This window comes from Protopterus annectens, chromosome 6.part0 (genome assembly GCF_019279795.1).
Source record: "Protopterus annectens isolate FY-2018-M chromosome 6.part0, PAN1.0, whole genome shotgun sequence".
Taxonomy (NCBI): domain Eukaryota; kingdom Metazoa; phylum Chordata; order Ceratodontiformes; family Protopteridae; genus Protopterus; species Protopterus annectens.
Window position 1 is genome coordinate 1,841,582,233 of NC_056737.1, and position 18,521 is coordinate 1,841,600,753.

At 43.1% G+C, this 18,521-nt stretch overlaps 1 protein-coding gene across 3 annotated transcripts in view; it reads right to left on the reverse strand.

Annotated features, from left to right (window-relative positions):
* STAT1 (signal transducer and activator of transcription 1) overlaps window positions 1-18,521 on the reverse strand; it is a 1,683,855-nt gene that overhangs the window by 654,259 nt on the left and 1,011,075 nt on the right. The window lies entirely within an intron of this gene.

Genomic DNA, 18,521 nt, shown 5'->3' on the forward strand with positions numbered 1-18,521 from the left:
CAATGGTTTAACAGCTACCTATCCAATAGAGAACAATATGTCAAGTGACAAGGCTGCCTATCTCAAAACCAAGCTAACAAAACCAGCGTCCTATAGGGATCCATTCTTGGATCTCCCTTTTTGACATATTCATCAATAATCTAAACACTGCCTGCCGTCATAGTACATTAATCCAATATGCTGACGACTCCACCATTACTACCTCCTCTGATAAAATACCAGACCTGTTGCAACAGACTCAGGATGCTTTCACCTCATTAGAATCATGGCTAAACAATGCACAATTACTACTTAACCCCAACAAAACTAATCTTCTACTTTTTTCCCCTAAACCAGTCACAGCTGATTTTAAAATGTATTTCCTAAACAAAACTAAGACTGAAATAGTAACAAGTGCCAAACTATTGAGTATCACCATAGACAATAAACTCACATTTGACCAACACATACATAACACTATTAAAAAAAATCATCTTAAACTAGGTACACTTTATAGGCACAAAAACTTCATGGATCCAAACATGAAAAGTACATTAGCAAATACCTAGCTGCTCCCGTCTTTACTCTATGGAGCACCTATTTTTACTGATCTACGCACAACTCTCAAAACCAAACTCCAGTCTTGTTATTACAAAATTTCTAAATTTGCTACAGGCTCATCCTACCGCACACACCACTGCAATACTCTCAAACAATAAATTGGCTAGAATTCCCCCACTACCTTGACTACCTACAACTCACAACTGCACAAAAACTAATATATAAACCTGACAGCTGTCCTGCCTTACAACCTATTCTTTATACCTGCACTCCCAGCAGAAATCTATGCTCTTCTGACAAACAAATCTTAGACATACACAAACCCAAGTAAACAGTCGGCTAATGTCTCTATTCCTACACCACAGCTAAACTCTGGAACAGTCTATTAATCAATATCACAGGTATAGAGAACACAAATAAGTCAAAACTGAACTAAAAAAACGACTTTTCTAAATCATGGATCTGCACATGCCCTAAAAACCAGTAACTAACCTCAAAACTTCTTCCTCTGCTCCCTCCTCCCACCTGTCTCCCTACACTCACAACCTCCTACTACCAATTTCCTCTCTTAACACCCTCTCATAGCTATCCTCTTTTCCACATTCTCCTCCCACTACCCCCCTTTCTTTCCCCAAAAAAGCATACCATTTTATCTACCCACTTTCTACTCCTCTCTCTTTCAACTCCACAACTTGTAAATATAGTGTGTTTATTATGTTACCCTTCTTGAATCCTAATAATTTATTTATAAAAATATACATAATGGGACATCAACTCTCTCCTTTGTATGATATGCTTATAATCTAAATATATATAATGTATAAATGTATACAATATCTGATTATTTTACAACTATGGTAATTTTGATGTAAAATAAAAACTGATGCAACATGTTTTCATTTGTTATCATATGTTTGTAATTTTGATGTAAAAGGTAAACTGATGTAATATGTTTTCATTAGCACTGCTGGAGCTTTTCTCCCCGGGCATCTGCTGAAAAAGGGTCTCTGACCCAGTCGGACATTCCCAGTCACCAAATGTCAATAAATAATAAGTAAATTTATAGCATGCAGGTTACGCCATGCATTAAAAATACTATTGTTATGAACAAAATTTTGTTTCACTTACAGTTAACTCTTTTCTTCCCCTACTCCTCTCTTAAGTGTTCTTCCAAACAGTAATGATATGAAGTAGGGCATATGCTTTGGAGTCCCTACAAGTTTAACAAAGTAAAAAAAAGTCCAATATTTCCACGTTTTCTTGTTCTGTTATGTGTCGTAAATATAATTAATGCTTTGTAATCCAACACTTATTTGTCAATTTATGAGTTGCTGTTTTTTCCCCTATTGATCTTCATCTCCCAAATCCAGACTCTACTTCATTTCCAGCGTACTTCTGGTTCTTCTAGTCAACTCTTGTGTCTTTTTCTATCTCTCAAGCATTTTCCTTTGAAACATTTTTCTATCTCTCAAGCATTTTCCTTTGAAACATTGGACAAGGTTTCACTGGCACAGTCTCTCTATGGGCATTATTACCAGAAGAACAAGCAGAATCTCCCTCTGTTTGATAACTCACTTTTTGTTGGGGGGATCACTTCTGTGGCTCTGCTCGGCAGAGGCACAGGAAAATTATTTTCTAGGGTGGTGAAAGCTGGGGTACCTTTTTGGCTAGGCTTATATAGGCCTTAGGGCCAATAGCCTAGTACCTACCTATGACCCTATGAACAAACTTTTTTATTTCCTCCTTAGGATGTTCTGCATCAACAAATAACTTTGACCATCCAGGAAAGAATATTCTGAAAATAGATGGATACAGCAGCTTGAATCTCATGCCAGTTTCTTCACATCCCCTGATTACTGGAATACATTTATTCCTCTTCTGTCTGGTGTAGACTGAGTAATCATTTTCCACAAACACTACTATCTCCCACTTTTAGTACTTTGTTCTTCTGCCACAGTTTTGTCAGAATCAACTCTTTCTGCTGGTAGGATTGCATCTTTACTATTAAAGGTCTAGGTTGCTTTCTTATGACCAGGCATGGAGCATACACACAATGTGCCCTTTCAGTAAAATTACTACAATGTATTCTTTCCAGCTTCTCTGGTACAGCAGAAAATCTCAGGTTTTCCCTATATGCTCTGTTCTCTAATTCTATTATTTTTGAAACCTCTCTTCTTGAGTAGTCTCATACTCAGCCAGCCTTTTCTTCATTTGACCACTGATTTTTGCAGTTTTATCACCTCATCTGAATATCTGTTTAAAACTTCTTCCATTTTTTTCTAGCCTTTTGTTATTTGATTTGATACAGTCCTTCAGTGTTTTGTTTATTTTAATCAGCTCTGAGCACATTTGACTTATTTTTCCTCTAAATTACTGGAAATCATGACTTGCACCAAAGCTGGTGCTTCCACTGCTTTTTCTTGAATAGCTGAAGAATTCTTTTCTGTCAGTGTTTTCTCCTCACATTTTGTGAATGATATTTACTTTCTGAATTTCTCTTTTGCTGGCATCTAGACAGTCTACTTACTAGCCAGTTACTGAAATTTACCTCAAAAAGACAAGCTCACTGGCTCTCTTTTTTTGAGTTTCTTTTCACACTGGGAGAGCTGAAATTAAGCTGTTACTCAGTGTAAAGCTATCCGCGGTGGTGGTGCTGTGGTAGCATTGTCGCCTCACAGTAAAGACGCTGTCCGGTTCGATTCTCAGCTAGAGCGTCTTCTGCGTGGAGACATGCGTGAATGGGCGTACCTTCGTTGAAGGTTGTGCATCAGGCCTGGCAAGCTGGTACGTAAAAATCAACTGCCAATCATTAGCAGACCGGAGTTCCGCTGTGGCGACCCTAACCAGGAAAAGCCGAAAGACACAAACAAACTCAGTGTAAAGCTATCTTGGAAGTTCCTATTAAGCAGACTTTCTTCACAGATCCCCAATGAAAACTTGTGATCATCCACCAGTCAACTAGACTAGTTTTAAAGGTTTCTAGGAAAATATTCTGCTTGCTAGATAAGGTTGGGTTAGGTACCCATCATACCATCTGGCTTTGTTGATGTGCTTTAGGTCTCTAGAATGTATGCTTGCTTTACTACTGGTTACATTTAGGTGAAGCAGTTCAATGAGCACCGAGGTGTTAATAGCACAAAAGGCTTAGTAGCACTCACCCCTCAGGCATCTATCTGTAAGACACTGAGTAGAGGGAAAAGGCTTTTAGTCTGCCATGGTAGCTAAAGGTACTGAGATCTTTTTGGTGAGGAAATGTTAAGGTGTCTCAAGCTGTTTAGGTGCTTCACAAGGTAGATACCGAAAGATGCATTATGTTCAGTGATGGGCTTAAGAAGTGATGAATAAAGTGGGACTTTATGCCGGGACATGCTACAGTGAGTTCTGAAACACAGAGATTTGAATGGCCGAAAAATGGACTTAAATGCTAAATCCAAAATGCCATTTCTTAGAATATTTCCTTTTCTCTGAGATATGGTAAATTTAGAGTTGGTATACATAAGTTCGGGGTGGGTGGGGGGCATTCCCCAGATGGAGGGTGGATCTTTTCCCCTGCAAAAAAGATGTTTAAAGGAGAAGAACAATATTTGAGATTCTCTCTTTTCCTGGGTTTTCTGTCTTTTTTTCAGCTTGTCGGCACTTGGCATTTCAAGCCCCAACACTTCAACAGGGAGCCCTTTAACTTCTTTGGAACTTGAGGAGCAACCGTGAATGATAAGTTTGCAAGGTGGTGAGATTTTCTAGACATGGTGATCAGAGGAGTGTCTGTTTATCAACATACATACATGTCCAAGTCCTTGATAACTGTGCAGCTGAAGTGGAATGTTATCGATATGGTAAGGAACAGTGATACTAGATATACCAAAGAAAACTATGCTGCATTTCTTGGTGTTCAGGGTAAGGCCATGATTAATACATCAGTAATTTGTTTGGTCCAGTCTACTTGAGAATTTGAAAATTAGAATGGGATTTTATAACTGCCACCAGTTTACAATCAATAGCAAAACTGGTTAGTCATAGTTCCTGATATCAGATTTTATGTCATAGAAATATATACCACAGTGGACAGAACTCAGGGCAGAGCCCAGTGGAACACCAATGGTGACATTCTCCTGTCTAGACTGAATACCGCATCTTTAACGGTATGGGTTCTGTTAGACAGCCAATTACCATTCCAATGAACTATGAATGGGTAATGTTCAGCTGGGAGAGTTTGTCAGCAATCCCAGAAGTGGGAGTAATTTCAAAGGTCCATATAAGTAGTATGAACTGTATGCCTCTTATCCACTGCCTCAGAAAGCCTTTCAAGGAACTCAACCATGTTAAGCCTGCATGGTCTACATTTAACAAAGTATTGACTGGTGTGTAACCAGGGATATAAGGTCACATATATCATTGTTTATTACTTCAGCTGTAAAATGCACCATAACTTTACAAATAATACTAGTGAGATTAATAGCTTTTAATTCATAGGGTCAGTGGAGGTTTCATCTTTATGCAAGGGCACCACAACTGCCATTCTCCACACTTTGGGACATAACCATGGGACAGGCCTCAGGTCGAAGAGTTTGCTAGGTGGGATTTTACACTTCTTGGCGGTCATCCAGGGATATAGTTGGGATTCAGAGAGGTAGTGTTTTCAACTTACAAAACTGCCAAAAGGACTTGACCCAAATGGATCTGGGGAGGGTGAGGGGGGATGGAAGGGACAGTGAGGAGGTGGCTGGAGTGAAGTTGCAAGAGAACTTATCTGCAAGTATATTAGCAACATCCTTGGGGCCACAGAAGGAAGTATTGTTGGAGACATGTTCAGCACAGAATTGTTGGTAACTTCAAAGCTTCTTATTACATCTTAAGCAGGCCTATATTTTGAACCAGTTGCAACTCTGAAGTTCATAGTTGGTCTTATATTTCCTGTAAGTCTGTGAGACTTACTTACCACTTTTACATTCCATTTATAATGACTAAGTGGATATCTTTTAGTGATGGCCAGGGGATTTTTATTTTTGTTATAGAGTATGTATAACTCTCATATGTGTTAGTGTATGCTATACTTGTCTGCTATATCTGTGGATCAATGTGTTTCCGTACTGCTTACTGAAGTGCAATTTTAGACTGCTTTCTTCAAAAACAGTGTAATACATACTGATTGGAATATTTATCTAACTTGTGTCATTGACTAGTATAAGCTATTGTAAGCCAAAGTGTTAGTTTATACTGCTTATTAAAGTGCACTCTCTCTCCCTATTTTCTCTCCCCTTCTCCAGCCTTCTAGCCCTGCAATACCCTTTCTGTGACTAAACCTGGCCTGGATACCTAGACCTAATCTAAACTAGAACAAGCTCTACTACCACGGCCACATCTCTTGTACGTGAATAGACCTAAGTTGTGACTGAAGGAATTAAGAAAGTATGTACAAATACTGCTAAACCTCTGTACAACTAAGATATCCAAAGCCCTGCTAGGCTCGGTACGCTCCATTGCCAGGAACCCTCAGCAGCCAAATCCTGACCAACTCTGTGCCTCCAATTGCCCCTCTCTAGACCACTGTTTTTCTGTATTTTCAGTCCCTTTTCCTCTTCTCTACTTTCAGCTTAGGGATCTCCCTTGCTGGAATCTCGGGTGCGTTTCAGCATCTGTCCACTAGGTGGCTCCCTCTTCTTACTATTCTAGTTCCCTCACATCTTTCACCTTTACCGTCTAGTATACTATTCATGCCCTAATTCCATATTTTCTCTTTTCTCTTCCCCTTGTTTAACATCTTAAGCAATACCTCCTATTTAATCCCTTACCCATTGTACTTACCTCCACCATTTAATAGTCCACTGATAGGTCCTTGCTCTCATCCTGCACTCCTTGGCTCTTCCCGCTCCGTTCGCCCTTCGGGCTCTCTCCGCTCCCCTACCCTGCCCCCTAATTCCACCCACCCCCAGCACCTCTACACATATACCCACCTAACCACACCCACTACAAAATCTAGCCAATTACTCCTCACACCTCTAATCACTCACCACTCCCTATCCCACCTACAACATCCACCACTCATTCCCCTAGTAAATCCTATCCAACCAATTAGCCTCAACTTCTCATCCCACACCCACTACCTAACCCCACCCTTACGAACCATTAGTCCATACAACACACCCCACTATTAACCTGAGTCCTACCCATTTCCTGCACACATAATCCTCCTACTTCTTGCATATAAAATCCTCCTACTCCTATAAACTAGACTTACCAACAGCACAGGAACTAATTATCTTTTCCTTTTCTTTCCTCCTTAAATAGCCAACTTTACAATGTTCCCAAAGCCCCTTACCTCCTCCATACCACTACTACTTCTCCTCAACATAGTTTTTATTTACTACCTCACTCAACCCACATATCTCAACCACACTCAAGCCTCCCACATAACCTTTCATCTTAACTCTTCTCCTTTAAAACCTCACAGCACAATATCTCCCCATCTTTATCCTCTAGAAAACCAACTATTCTTTTCTTACAAACCCATAACCCTTCACAAACGCTCAATCACCATATTAGTTAACAAATACTCCATCAATGCATCTCATCACAACCCAGACTCCAAACAATCCAAATACCTTACCAACATAATCCTATATGTAATAACTACTCTACTCTTGGGAGACATACACTCCAACCCCGGCCCCACAAACTATTCCACTATAAATAAGTCAATACTACTCACCTCTCTAAACTCCCAAAGCATAGTAAACAAAGTCCCAAGCCTCCACACCTGGCTCGTACACAATAAACCCGATATTCTATCTATCTCTGAAACATGGCTAAAGCCCCATATAAAAGACCAGGAAATAACACCTCCTAACTACTCAATCATCAGAAAAGACAGATCCCATAAAAAAGGTGGGGGGGTAGCTCTATTATATTCATCCTCTCTGTCAGTCACCCCTTAAAACAAGACTATTCCCAACTTCAATAATGCTGAATTACTCTTAACAAACTTTCAAATTAATAAAAACAAGCACATATGTATAGTCTCCCTCTACATTCCCCCCGGTGACAATATTACTACACTCGAGAATATCCTCTTCTAGCTCTCTACAAATATTAGCAACGAAATAATAATACTGGGAGATACAAACATCAACTGGTCTTCCATTCAGTCTTCAACAAACCCACTTAATATTAACCTTTATAACTTCTCACAGCTAATTAACTCCATAACCCGCCCCTCAAAAACTCTCTCTACCGGTAGCATTCTAGACTGGATTTTAGTCTCTCACCCTCATTATTTTACTGATAGTGGTACACTTCCAGATTCCCTAAGTGATCACCTGCCCACGTTTGCATACCGTCTCCCCACACCTGTGCAGAAAATACATAATTACATCACTACCCGTAACCAAAAAACTTCAAACCAACAGCTTTTACTGAATCTCTAAAAGCAATTAACTGGAATGTTCTAAAGATTTACCACTAGATGAAGCTGTCGATCACGTTAACACAACCTTCTTAAACATCCTAGACCACCACGTTCCTTTAAGGTCCAAAAGAATTAAATTAAAAACCACCCCCTGGCTAACCAAAAACACATTGATAGCTATGAGACACAGAGACAAAGCCTGGGCACTCTACCAGAAAAATAAATCTCCCCTTACCCATACTGAATTCAAAACACTTAGAAACAAAGTAAAAAAGCTCATTACCTCTGTTCGACAAAACTATTTCTTCATAATCCAAAATAGTAATAAAACTAACCCTCAGAAATTCTGGAAAGGTATCTCTACCCTCCTCTCTCCTGGCAAAACAGTCAACCCTAGTCCTGACCCCACTGCTCATGACATAGACTTGGCTACACAATTCAACTTTTTTCATAACATCTATCTCCAAACTAACATCTTCATTCTCCAACACCACTCCATCCTCCACCTTTCCCACACCCTCTTCTACTAACACTCTTCCCTCCACTTCCATCTCGCCCCCTACTCCCTCTACCTTACCACCACTCTCTAATAACCTACCCCCCCTTCCCTCACCTCTCTCACTCAAACCCATTCCTACATCCACTATAAAAAAACTTCTCCAGAAACTTAAGCCATGCTCCAATGCCCCAGACAATATTCCCTCATACTTCCTCAACATAGCTGCAGAAGCAATTGCCTACCCCATTAGCATACTCATCAACCGCTCTATCCAAGAAAGCACAGTACCCCAAATTTGGAAAAAAGCTTTCATTATACCCCTACATAAAGGTGGCAATAACAACAATATTACAAACTTCCGCCCTATAGCTATCTTGTTCCCTATCTCTAAACTGCTAGAAAAATGTATCCATCTACAGCTCCTACCTTACCTTCTAGACAATCATCTGTTTACTCCAACTCAGCATGGATTTAGACCCGGCCATAGCACTATGACTGCCCTCCTCTCCTTCCTAGAAACAGTTAACAAAGCCCGCGACTCCGGTCATATTGTCTCCACCCTCTTACTTGATCTCTCAAAGGCCTTTGACACTATCTCTCACAAACTACTTCTTACTAAATTGTCTCAGCTTAACTTATCTCCTTCCTTACTGAACTGGTTTTCTAGTTACTTATCCAATAGATATCAAGCCGTAAAATGGAAAAAGGCCACCTCTTCATTCCTTAATACCCCAGCTGGAGTTCCCCAAGGATCCATACTGGGTCCTCTCCTATTTAATATATTCATAAATGACTTCCACAACTCTAACCCATTCTCGAATATCATCCAATACGCAGATGATTCAACTATCATCTGTTCTGCCTCATCCATCCCAGTACTACAAAAGCTTACCCAAGAAGCTTTCTCCATCACTGAACTATGGATGAAAGAAAATCACCTTGCACTTAATACCTCTCAAACCAAACTAATGGTATTTACCCCCTCTAAACACATCTCTATCAACACTAATTCCCTTTTAATCACCAGCTATAACAACACGCCCTTGGAATTGGTGCCAGAAGCTAAGTTACTTGGGGTTCAAATTGATAGTCATCTCAAATTCTACTCCCACATTCAACTAAACATAAAAAACCCATCAAAAACTAGGCTTGCTCTACCGACACAATCGCTACCTTACCCCCTCCACTAAAATCAGTCTCTCTACCTCTTTCCTCATCCCCTCTCTGCTCTATGGTACCTCACTCCTAACTAACATCCAGTCTTCCCTCAAAACACAACTCTCCTCTTGCTATAACAAAATTGCTAAATTTGCTACTAGCCATAAGACCTCTACCCACCACTGTTCTTCACTCCATAAACTAAAATGGCTAGAATTACCCAATCAACTCATCTATTCTCAACTTACTCTTGCTCATAAGCTCATCTGCAAACCCAGTCTCTGTCCAGCCCTTTCCTCAGCCTTCAAATTGCACATGCCCAGCAGAACACTTAGATCTAATAACCAAAATCTAATTGAATTGTATAAACCTAATCGTTCCCCAGGAAAAAATCTCCTATCCTTCAGCCTAGCACGTCTCTGGAACTCCCTACCTCCTGCCATCCGCACCACCTTTAACCACCTGGCATTCAAAAAATCTCTTCACTCTCATCTACTATCCCAGTGGGAATGCTCTTGCACCCACCCTTCTTGATCTATCCTGACTTTCTTTCTCTCTCCTCCACTGGAACTACCTTAAACTACTTAATGATAGAACTGCTTCTCAGCCCATATTGGAAATGCTTACTTTATCAAGTCTGTATCTACTGTAATTTTTATCACCAGTTTGCTCCTACCAAAAATTGTATACTCTAATGGTATAATTGTTGTAAATAATTGCTGTAATGATTGTAATCTAAAACCTTTTGTAACCTTGTATATGGAGCTTTTCTCCCCAGGACTCCATTGAAAATGGGTTCATCTTGGCCCAATGGACTATCCTGGTAAACCAACTGCAAATAAATAAAAAAATAATAAATAAGTATTAATTCTACCATATGGGTTTAGCTTTAAACTTGCCATTAAGTGTATGTCTGACTGGCACAGTTGCCTCAATGCATCTTTTCAAGATGAAGTAAAATTCAGAGGTGTAGGCTGCAACCTCAGTTACAAGGTTGGTTGGGAAGCAATGTCATTTGTGACTATCAATAAGATTAGTAAATACTAAATAAATGATTCTGGAGTAATCCTTGACTGTGAAGGGGTTGTTAGGTGCCACAGAGTGGGTTTTCATAGAGAAGACCACAGAAAAATGGTTGGAGTTGACTAGGTAAGGGGTAGCAAGTGGGGAGGTGTAATTGTGAGAAAAAAGAAGTTATGTACTCACCATAACGTTCCATCTGAGTAGTTATACTTCATTTGTCTTCAACCTGTGGGAATACAGATCCGTATCGGTTCCAAGCCAGAAAATATTACTAGCATCACCTCTGAGCTCCAGACTCCTCCCCTTACCTATAATACACTTCCACTGCCTTCCATCCCCAGATTGAGTTTGCTGAACTTATACTTAGAACCCAACTTGATAACATACTTGTGACCTATACTGCAGCCCACAGGCTGAACATGCACCAAGGTCCGGGGGAAGGAGGGAGGGACGGTTGAAGACAAATGAAGTACAACTACTCAGATGGAACGTTATGGTGAGTACATATCTTCTTTATCTGAAGTAGTTTACTTCATTTGGTCTTCAACCTGTGGGACAGAGTCCCCAGCTACTAAACTCCTGGGAGGCCCTCATGGAAGGATATTCTATAGCACCGCAGAGCCAAAGGATGCTCTCCTTCTAGAAGTCAAATCCAATTTGTAATATAAAATAAATGTATGAGATGAGGACCAAGTAGCTGCAGAGGAAATGTCATCCACAGACACTCTAGACCAGAAAGCTGCAGACATAGCCATGGATCTAGTGGAATGAGCTTTTACCTGACCTGGAGGAGACATGCCTTTGTCTTTATAGACCTGCAGGATGCATGAAGAAATCCATCTAGCTATAGTGACCTTGGAAATAGGTTTGCCCAAAAAGGGTCTATAGAATGAAACAAACCATTGATCAGATTTACGAAAATTTTTTGTCCTGTGTAAATAGAATAGTAACTGTCTGTGAACATCCAACATGTGTAGCTTGTATTCCATCCTGTTGGTAAAACTGGGAAAGAACACAGGCAAATTTATAGTCTGATTGATATTGACTGGTGACGCCACCTTAGGAAGTAACGATGGGTTGGTTCGAAGGGAAACTCTATCTTTATGAAAAATCATGTACAGAAGTTTGATGGACAAGGCTTGTAATTCCGAAACCCTTCTAGGAGAGGAAAAGCTGTTTTCTACGATAGAAATTTTAGATCTGCAGTAGCGGCAGGCTCAAAAGGCAAAGTGACCAGAGCTTGGGGAACCATAGTAAGGTCCCACGGAGGGACAGGATCTTTGACCGGGGGCATAGCAAAAAGGTGCCTTTGATAAAGGCTTTACACAGTCTGGAAGATGCCAAGGATGCAGAATTCTCGCCCACATGAAAATGAGAAATAGCAGCCTAATGAACTTTGACAGTAGAAGAACTAGCTCCATGCTGGAAAATATCAGCTAGAAAATCAAGAATAGCAGAAATAGGAGCCGTGAAAGGATCTAAACTCCTCTGAGAGGCCCAGAAAGAAAAATGTTTCCACCTGCTGTGATAAACCTTTCTGGTTGAAGACTTATGAGCAGCTACCAAAAAAGATTTAACTGAGGAGGAAAGTCCGGGAGTCCTAGCAATCACAGGAACAGGAGAAGCCAAGCCATGAGCTTCAGGCTGTCCAGACTCAGATGAAGCACCCCAGATGGATGTGAAATCAGATTCCGAATGGGATCTAGAATCCAAGGTGGAGCCAGAAGGTGAGACTAAAGGAAGGGAAACCATATCTGGTGAGGCCAGAATGGGGCAATAAGGATCACCTTGCTCGCCATTCGACAGGCTTTCTGCAGAAACTTCGGTATGAGAGGTACTGGCGGGTAAGCATACAGAAGACCGGGAGGCCAACCATGATCTAGAGCATCTCTGGGGGACTCCCCCAGCAGGAGGTTTAGAGTGAAAAACCTGCTGCACTTCACGTTGGAAGGAGATGCAAAGAGATCGCAGCAAAAGGTTGACCCCACTCGCTGAAGATCTGTTCCGCTACTGACAGATTCAGAGACCACTCGTAAGGCATCAGAATGGTCCGACTTAGCCTGTCCGCTAGAATGTTGGACCATCCCAGAATGTGCGTTGCAATGAGAAAGCGACCGGTGGAGATTGCCCATTTCCACACTCTCATGGCCTCGCAACAAAGGAGGTAAGATCTGATCCCTCCCTGTTTGTTGATATACCGGACTACTGACATGTTGTCTGATTGAATGGCAATCGTCCCTAGAGGAAGAAAGGCATGAAGGGCCTGCAACGCTAGATGGACCGCCCTCATCTCTAGGACACTGATATACAAACTGGTTTCTATGGGGGACCACAGGCCTTGGACTGTCCTGCCTGAACAATGCCCACCTGAATTGGGAGGCATCTGTGATCACTGTGGTTTGGGCCAAGGCTGGAACAAAGGGTTGTTCCTCCAAAATGTCCGCATAGCTCATCCACCATATAAGGAACGACCAACAAACTTGACTTAGGTGGATAGGATAAGTTAGTGGTAATTCCAACAGGGACCACTGAACCGCTAGAGTCCACTGAAGAATCTGCATGTGAAGCCGAGCACACAGAAGAAGAGTTATAGTCGCTGCCATCGAGCCTAGTGCCCTCAACACTGATTCTGCTGTCAGGAGATGAGAACGGTACAGCAGGGAGACATGCATCCTGAGGTTTTGAACTCTCTCTGTGGTCAGGAACACTTAGCACTGGAGTGTGTCTATCCTGGTGCCAATGTAGTCTATTACCTGTACAGGCTCTAGGAGAGATTTGGATGTGTTGATTGAGATACCCAAACTCAGGGCAAGTGTCAGAAAGTAATCCCTGGTTTGGGAAAGTAGATGTCTGGTGGGAGCAGTGAGGAGCCAATCGTCCCGGTATGGATAGACCTAAATCCCCTGAAGCCTCAGGTGAGCCGCTACAACCACCATCACTTTGGTAAACACCCTGGGGGCTGTGGTGAGACCAAAGGATAGGGCTCAAAACTGATAATGATTGGCCCCTAGCCGGAAGCAGAGGAACCTCCTGGAGCTTCTGTGCATTTTTATGTGATAGTAAGCATCCTGGAGCTCTAACGAGCACATCCAGTCACTCTCTTGCAGGTACGGCATGATGGACTGTAGTGTGGCCATCCGGAACTTCTCTTTGGTAACTGACAGGTTCAGGGTAGAGAGGTTCAGAATGGACCTTAAGCCCCCCGTTTTCTTTGGCACCAAAAAGAACCTGGAGTAGAAGGCAGTCCGGACTGATCTGGGGGGATGGTTTTGATGGCTCATTTTCCTAGCAGCTTTGCAATTTCCTGTGCTGCTGCCTCCCTTTGCGTGGTTGGAATGTCTGGAAGGTGTTTGGGAGATATGGGGTAACCCACGAAGGGGACAGAATATCCTCTGGATATGATTTGAAGCACCCAGCGGTTTGTTATTATAGACTCCCATGCAGCTGGGTGCAAGGATAATCGTCCCCCGACTGCCTCCAGAGTACAGCAGCCGGGCAACCCCTCAGGGTTGCTGCCCGGGTCTGCCCGAGAATGGCTCTCGAGACCCAAAGTTTTGCAGACCACCTCTGCCTCTGGGCCGGCGTCCATTCTGTCTCCCTCTGCCTCTAGGGGAAGAAGAGCCTTGAGTGTCCCAGGAATACTGAGACTTCCAGAACCACATCTTCTTTTGCCCTCTCTGGTTCTGGGAAAAGGACCTTTGAGGGTTAGAGAAGTGGATGCCAATGGTAGGCAGTGTCTTCCCGTCCTTCTCACTCTGGACTAGTGTCTCCTTGATGGTCTTACTGAAAAATGTCGAGCCGTCATAATTGGCATTGGCAAATGATGCCTTAAAGGGTTCGGTAAATTGACACAACCTGAGCCAGGCATTACATTTCATGTTCACGATGGACCCAGCCGCCCTAACCGCTCCTTCCGTAGTATGGGACGTATTTGATACCGCTTTCAGAGTGGCTATTTTCGCAGAGAACGAAGCCTTGTCCTCTTGCGACATGGACTTGGGTGGAGACTCCTCCAGCTCCTTTACTAGGTTGCATTGGAGTCTAGTGACATGGGCCAAGTAATTCAGCACCCTGATCGAAAAGGTAGCCGAAGCATACACCCGCTTCCCTAGGTGGTCCATCATCCGTGACTCCCAGTCAGGAGGGTGGATCAAGGAACTTTCCTGAGATAGTTCCTTCTTAGTGGCTGCTGCTACCACCATGGCATCTACTGGGGAGCCCTTATTCCAGGAAGGCCTGTCAATGGGGGGACTTAAAACTTTATCAGGGTGCTTGGGGATCGGCACCACTTTATCTGGTTCCTTCCATGCATGCAAGGTGATCAAATCCACTAAAAGTTCTGCAGGAGGGGACACCCAGGAAGTAGATGGGCCCATGCCGAAAGCCTCCAGGAACATAGACTCATCAAATGATGGTTTGGGTCAGACCACCCTCCCCGCTGGTGCAGGATCTTCATGATGTCTCCAAAGGAGACATCCTCGGGAGGTGATCTTGGGGAGCCCTCCTCATCATCTAAATCTGTGTCCTCGCGGTTAGGGACTCAGGGGAGTTCAAGTGCCTCCTCTTGCACATATGCTAGCGATGCACATCTCCAACAGGGCTCTCAGGGGAGTGCTTGCAAGCCATCTGGTCGGATTCCGAGATGCTTCAGGCAGCTGTCGGTGTCGAGGAAGCAAGGACCATCAGCGCCGACCCCCTGATCAAGGCCAACCTCAGCTCCGAGAACTCCGAAGCCGAAGGTCAGATCGGGGAAGGAGAAATGGGTTGAAAAAAAGGAAGCGAGCTCCCCCCTCCAGAGGGAGGGGGGCTGGCAAGACCCCCCCATCTGGATCTGTGTACGGATAAAGCGCCTCATCATCTTATCCAGATCCATGTCCAATAAAGAGCGGGTTGACCGTGAAGAGGCCATGGACTCTGACTTGGCGGGTCAGGGAACCGAGGCCCAGGAGACTGGGTGTGCCTTCTCCAGCTCCGGGGAGAACCTCGGAGACTGGAGCCGAGGGGAGTCATGGATCTGTGCTGACCTGCTCAGAGAAGCGAGGTCCGGGGACCTCTTCCTCTTTTCCTTCATCTTCGACTCTCTCTCCCATTCTCTACCTCTCCTCTGCTCTGCTACCACAGGCTTAGATACAGGACTTTGAGTCCCAGCCTGGGAGAGAGGGGAGGCCAGAGGAAGAGAAGCGGGAGAGGCAGTCACAGCAGCCGCTGTAACTGAAGCCGAAGACGAGGAAGGAGGATCAGTAGCAGGCAGAAGACCTTTGAAGGCCAACTTGGCCTTTCTATCTTTTAATGCTCGGGGACTGAATCCCGCACAAATGGAGCAATCCACACTAAGGTGGGCCACACTTAAGCACAACAAACACAGAGTGTGGAGTGTGGTCATCCGCTGGGGAGAGGTTATGGCCACACACTGTGCAGCGCTTAAAGACAAGATTTTCAGCCATCCTCTAAGAAAAGAAAGAACCCTTAAGACACACACCCACTCACCACACTAGACTGGAGACAACACTAAAGGGGGGAGGGGCACCACAGACAAACTACTCTAACTAACTATCTAAACAAACCTACACTCGACGCCAAAGCGATGGGAGGGGAGAAAGGGTACCTACACTAACCTAAATTGGCTAAAAGAAACACAATTTGTTTAACTTACAGTAAGAAATCACCCACTGTTAGCTGGAGCTCTGAAGACACAATGTATAACAAATCACAGCAAATGAGATCTGGGGATGGAAGGCAATGGAGGTGTATTATGGGTAAGGGGAGGAGTCTGGAGCTCGGACCTGATGCTAGTAATATTTGCTGGCTCGGATCCGATACGGATCCATATTCCCACAGGTTGAAGACCAAATGAAGTAAACTACTTCAGATCATTTGTGAAGACAAGATTGGAAGAAGATTAATACTTATGGTAGGTAGAGGATGATTTGTTCAAGTGTACTGCCATTTACAAATTCCAGAAATCTCTGGTATCCAGGACTGTCGGACTGAAGCTCTATTTAATGAATCCAACTCCCACCCCATCCAGTGACAACCAACTGGTTGCTCTAGCTCTCCCATCCTACTGCCTCAGGCCTGATAACAAGAACAAAAAAAAACAATCATTAACCATTTGCCCAAGATGCTTTGATAAAATTTTAAATTAAAAGCTTTTTTGCATTCAGACTTACTGTTTGTTATGGACAATCCATGACTTACAAAGAAGGCTAATAACAACTACTCATCACTAAGGTTTAAATGTGCTAGGTGATTCAAACAATCACTCTCCTTAGGTATGCATTTACCTTGTCAGAATTTCATTCTCCCAGTAAGAATACACAGTCAGCAATCTCTCTCAAACATCTTAATCTCCTTCACTAAGAAAGATGAACTATTAATGCATAGGACTGAGGATGTGAGCAGTTAACAAGCTGCTTCCTATAGTCCAAGGTGCACAGTTTGATTCCTTTCACCTCCATTTGCCTATTGTGTGACTCTGAGTAAGTCACTTAATGAGTTGTTGATCTGGAGATGCCCATGAAAAGAGATATTTGTGTCCAGTAAACTTACACGATCAACAAATTAATAAAATAAATAAATAACATAAAATAAAATAAAACAAATGCTCTGTACAGCTGTCTGGGGCACAAACATAAACAACTATCAAGAGTTTTCCCCTCCATGATGCAGTCATGATGAAGCAACTCTGATGCCAACCATAAAAGCGTTCAGCTACATAACCTTCAGGTGCAGACATGAGTATCTCTAAATCTGTCAAGACCTTTCTGAGCAGCAACCACAAAAAACAACAGAGACTATCTCTTACCAAGAAGTTTGGTTCTAGCCTGTTTCTGTGGTTCAGATGGATGAAGCCTTGATTGTGACCCAGGAAAACAGGGTTCGATTAGGAGTCCTGGCACTGGATGAGCCAAGCGGGGATAGGGAGAGGTGAGGGGAATGGGTGGCCCACTTACATCTTGGGGGGGGGGTGTGCACACATGGACACACAGTGAGTCAGTAAACTTTCCATGGTGCAGGGGAAACCACTGTTCATGCTTCTTGGGGAGGGGCACAGCTGCTTAGACAGAATGCCTCATGCAAAAGTTAGGGGACAGCCTCTGTTGTCAATCCATAGCATATTCCTTCCTGGTAGTTCCTGGCACTTTGATGACTGGACATGGGTAGGGGGATAGGGTGCAAACAGAAAAAAGCCAAATCACCACAGATGGCAGCCTAAATGATTGCTTCTCTCAGAAGACTCTTCCCTCAGTGATTGGGAACAAAGGAGTCTAATGGGTGGAAGGGGCTGATGATTTTCAGGCAACAGGGCCAAAAAAAAAAAAGTCTGGTTCTGTAGTCCACACTGCAAAGGCATGACTCTTCCTATACCCAGCTTTCCACATTTGTATAAGCTCAGATTCCTTTCTTAAAAATGAGGTAGTGTTCCAGTACCACTTTTGTAATGTCAGTTTCCACTGCCAGGGTCTACGATGCCCAGATGCACTCTGCTCATGCCTATCAAATCGGTGGCAATACACTACAAGATGGCTCCAAAAACGTTTTGGGTTCAGCTACCAGTCTGTCAGTGGCAGACACCAGAAGCTAAGACCTGTCCCTTGTGGCAGATCCCTAAGAACTGTACTTCAGGCAATATCCTCAGAGTTTTAGTGGGGCTTTTTCAGAGTTCTTTTCTGTGGATTTCCTTCTCTTGTCTCCACTCTAAATCTGTTGCTAAGAGGGAACCTACCGGAAATACAAAGATCCAGATCACCTTCGCCAAGACAAAGATGACAATTCCACACTCATACCACTGCAGCATTTTTTTGGTGAGCAAGGGAAGTAACTACAGGGCAGAAGAACAAGAGATGAGACCAAAAGCATCATACTAGGGCAAACTTTTAACAGAAAAACGGAATCTCT